Below are 4,560 nucleotides of genomic sequence, written 5' to 3'. Positions count from 1 at the left end.
TGTTTCCAAAAGACCCAAGCTCTTAATAAAAACAAAAACAGATAAAATAAAAATTAGAAGAACCAGTCTCAGCATTTCAGCTTAACTCACTTCTACATTTTTCTCCTCTCTCTCATCTTTTCCCACTCTTGTTCTCACTCTAAAAGGGTCAGTGTTGTGATAATCGAATCAGATAATGGCTGTACAGGGGCTTTGTGATCTGTAAAGGACTTTACAAATATTCTCACGTATGAAGGGGACCCTGGGGAGCTAGGCATGCAAGGGGAACCCTGGCTCCCTCCCAGCCAGCATGGCAAAGCCCTCATCCACTCTCTACATGGTAGTCTGTGGCCCCATCATGTTTGAAAAGATGACTCAGGCTGGGGAGGTTGGAGCAAAATCCCAGTTACTACTGGGATTTGGCTGGTCAGCTGGGGACACCTTGTTATTTCAGACTTGAAGAAAATTGGCCCCAACACAGAATCCCTGAGTTCTCAGGGCTCAGGCTTTAGCCTTAAGTATAATAGCATCTTTTCGCATTGCAACAGGATACCCCATGACTGTCTACAAAACTCTCTGGATTTGAAGAGGGGGGATTAAATCAAGGGATGTGAGCATCCCAAGAAATAATGTGGGAAGACAATATTAGAACATCTGTACTTTTATATAAAAATAAGAAATTAAACTATGTTAAAATATTATACTAATGTTCAAGTACAGTTGACCCTTGAACAACATGAGTTTGAACTGCCTGGGTCCACTTATATGTAGATTTGTTTTTCATTAGTAAGTACTATTGAACCAAAAATGCAGAACCACAGATGTAGAGGGCTGACTATAAGGTTATACTTAAATTTTTGACTTTGAGAAGGGTTGGTGCCCCTCAAGGATCAACTGTGACATTCATACTAATATTTAATCCGCAGACTGGTAGTAGTACAATTTATAAAGAAATAGGCCTATATTGAAAGTAGATGCTAAAATGTTCTTTCCTAAGAGGGGTATACAATCAAAATGCTTGATGACCGTAGGAACAGGTGACAGCATAGTTAAGTGGCCATCAGGTTGACAAACATAATCCCAGAGTAAACTGACCAACCTGTAACCCAGTCTCTAGTGATCTGCCACAGGGCTGTAAATGTCGCCCTGAATTGTTTGGGAGAGCTGATACTTTGAAGAATATAGAAGTTAAATAATGGGACAATATTATATATCTTCCTGTTACATGATAACATTATATTATCATCAACATATTCCAAGATGTTTGAGTTCTTTATTTTCTGCTGCATACAACTAGAACACTCACCTTCTTGAAAAGGGATAAAAGGAAATATTCCAAATATTAACAGTGCTTGTATTGAAATGGTGACTACGTGGATAACTTTTCCTCTTTTCTCCATTTTCCATATTTTCAGCATGTGGATATATTTTACAAAGAGCAAATGCAGGTGTTCCTTTTGTTCCTCAGTTTTTCCTGCCCCTCAGCACATTACGTTTTCCTGTAGCCTGATGAGAGTCATGTAGGGAGTTGAGGCCATAGGTCTCCCCGATGCCCTCTTGTTCTTGAGGAAATTGGCAGAAGTGGGCAGCAGGCCATGGGTTCCAGGAGGACTGATAGATTTCGCTTCACGTCCTGAAGAAAATACTAGCAATGACTTTTCACATTTGCTTCTGTATCTGCAAAGTACTTTGTCCCAAATTAATGCTCATCCCAGCCTGGCTCCCTGGCTGAGGTGTGGTGTGGTGATTAGGATGGTGGCTGCTGGAGCCACATCTCTGGGTTCAAACCCTGGGACCTAAGCAAATCACTTACCTCTGTGCCTCAGTTTTGCCTTCTGTAAATAGGGTACAATGATGATAGGCTTATCACTCAGGGCACAGAGAGGATTAATGAAGAATCCAGGTAAAGCCCTTAGAACACTGCCTGACACTTAGTACAGGTACAGAAACATTGTCTGCAATGATGAGTTCCCCTGTATCCCATTTCTATTCCCTCACTTGTTGCTCAAATGTTACCTCCTCCAAGAAGCCTTCCATGACTCTCCAATACACCCCACTCCACTGCACCCTGACATGCTTTACCCCCTACTCTGCTGGATTTTCCTTCATAGCACTTAAATCTGGGTCCCCCACCCCCAAGGGGTCCTTTACTTTCCTTTCACTCTGGAGTAATCCTCAGCAGTTAGAACAGCACTAACCCATAGTGGTCACTCAATATTGGCTTGAATGAGTGAATGAATACATTTCATCTTTATATCCTCATGTGAAACCCCACTTTATATGGAAGTGGGGAAGGAAATAGGCTCAGAAACATTAAGTCCAGGACATAAACAGCTAAAAAGCAATCCAGCACAGCCTTGAAGCTGGGTCCCCTGATGCCAGACCCCAGTCAGTGGATACTCAGCAACCCTTTAATGAAGGAGCCACTAGGCACAGGAGTGACTTTTTCTTTCTCGATTTGGAAGTCTCTCTCCTCCCCAAGACAAAGACTTCACATTGCTCATGGATATAAATCGACAGTTTCAAAGGCTTAATCCTTCCACACTTACTGCAAACCCATACACACACAGAAATAAATAAGTTTCTCTTTTAGGGGGAAAAAGAAGGATTTTCATGGCATCATAAAAACAACGCTTTACTTTTCATCTCACAGAGCCTGTCTGGGCTTAGTTATGCTTGGGAGCCTGAGAAAGACTCCGAGCTAACGCTCACATGAAAAATTGCCCTCTCCGCAGCTGCCGGAGGTTCATGGAAGAAGCAGAAATTTCCTTCTGTGTCCGTTCTGTGTGTGTCCAGCAGTCATCAATCACCCCTGGAATGGGGCCTGTGTGGGTAGGATGGGTCCACTGCCTCAGTCAATGGCAAAGAGATTTGGTGCAACAAAGAACATGCAGGCATGGGAGGCTGTAAATGATGCAGGGGAACAGAACACCAGTACATTTTCACAATTTTTAAACCTATTCTTAGGACCCAAAGAGCCCCCAGTGCCCCAATGCTTGACTGGTTTCAAGTATATTTCTATTCTTTCTCAGGTCCATCTACCGCTGTTGCTATTTAATTGCTGAGCCGTGTCCAACTCTTTGCAACCCCATGGACTGTAGCTCACTAGACTCCTTTGTCCATGGGATTTCCCAGGCAAGAATATTGGAGCAGGTAGCCATTTCCTCCTCCAGATGATCTTCCCGACCCAGGGATCAAATTCAGGTCTCCTGCTTTGCAGGCAGATTCTTTACCACTGAGCTCCCTGGGAAGCCCCCTCAGGTCCATCAACACCTGCCAGACTCAGATGGGGATTCTAATTGTATGCATTCATTCACTGATTCATTCCATGCTGTTCAGTAATCTTGTCTCCCTCTCTGTCTTCTGGGTTCGAGTAGGATGAACACCCTGGCCTTGAGCTTGGTTGGGGCTACATGGCTAATTCTGGCCAATGAGTCTGAGCAAAACAGGGACTGTCACTTTGGAAAGTGAAAGTCACTCAGTCGTGTCCAATTCTTTGAGACCCCATGGACTATACAGTTCATGGAATTCTCCAGGCCAGAATACTGGAGTGGGTAGCCGTTCCCTTCTCCAGGGGATCTTCCCAACCCAGTGGTCAAACCCAGGTCTCCCACATTGCAGGCGGATTCTTTACCAGCTGAGCCTCCAGGGAAGTCCTTGTCACTTTGGAGTTAGAGCATTTAATTGCCAATGTGAGACCCTACAGAATTCCAGCAATGTTGGAAAGAGGGGCTTCAGTCAGCCTGGATTCAGGGTGAAGGGGCAGAAGCAGCATGGCTAGGCACCCACAATGAACATAAAGGATGAGCAAGAAGAGAACTTTGGTTGCCATAAGCCACTAAGATCTGGGTTTTGTTATTACTGCAGCTCAACCTGGCCTATCCAAACTGATGCATTGCAATCAACAGCGCCTAAGCCAGAGGCCTCCTGCTTCAGTCCTGGGTCCTACAACTTGCTGGTTAAGCAACTTAGGGCAAGTCTCTGAGCTTGAGTCTCCCCATCTGTAAGGTGGGTATAACAGCAAAGCCTGTCTCTCTGAACATCTTCAGAAATATGAAAGAAGTTCAGGCACACCCCTGTGTTAACCCCTGGGAGAAGTCATTAACCTCCAAGCCCCAGTCCCACGTCTGTGACATGGACGCCATACTCACACCTACTCCACAGGGTGGCAGTGGCACCCACTCCAGTACTCTCGCCTGGAAAGCCCCATGGACGGAGGAGCCTGGGCACTGGCACCCACTCCAGTACTCTCGCCTGGAAAGCCCCATGGACGGAGGAGCCTGGGCAATGGCACCCACTCCAGTACTCTCGCCTGGAAAGTCCCATGGACAGAGGAGCCTGGTGGGCTGCGGTCCATGCGGTCGCTAGAGTCAGACAGGACTGAGCCACTTCACTTTCACTTTCATGCATTGGAGAAGGAAATGGCAACCCACTCCAGTACTCTCGCCTGGAAAGCCCCATGGACGGAGGAGCCTGGGCACTGGCACCCACTCCAGTACTCTCGCCTGGAAAGCCCCATGGACGGAGGAGCCTGGGCAGTGGCACCCACTCCAGTACTCTCGCCTGGAAAGTCCCATGGAC

General features: G+C 46.1%; 1 long non-coding RNA gene across 1 annotated transcript in view; it reads right to left on the bottom strand.

Annotated features, from left to right (window-relative positions):
- Positions 1-1,316: 1,316 nt before the first annotated feature.
- The window catches only part of LOC104993984, a 32,017-nt gene continuing 28,773 nt past the window's right edge, over positions 1,317-4,560 (bottom strand). The window contains exon 4 of the long non-coding RNA XR_825901.1: positions 1,317-2,883. This is a non-coding gene — a long non-coding RNA (uncharacterized LOC104993984). The remainder of the gene's footprint in view (positions 2,884-4,560) is intronic.

This window comes from Bison bison, unplaced genomic scaffold (assembly GCF_000754665.1).
Source record: "Bison bison bison isolate TAMUID 2011002044 unplaced genomic scaffold, Bison_UMD1.0 scf7180017864249, whole genome shotgun sequence".
NCBI lineage: Eukaryota > Metazoa > Chordata > Mammalia > Artiodactyla > Bovidae > Bison > Bison bison.
The sequence above is the reverse complement of the archived record's forward strand: the minus strand, read 5'-3'. Positions and strand labels throughout refer to the sequence as shown.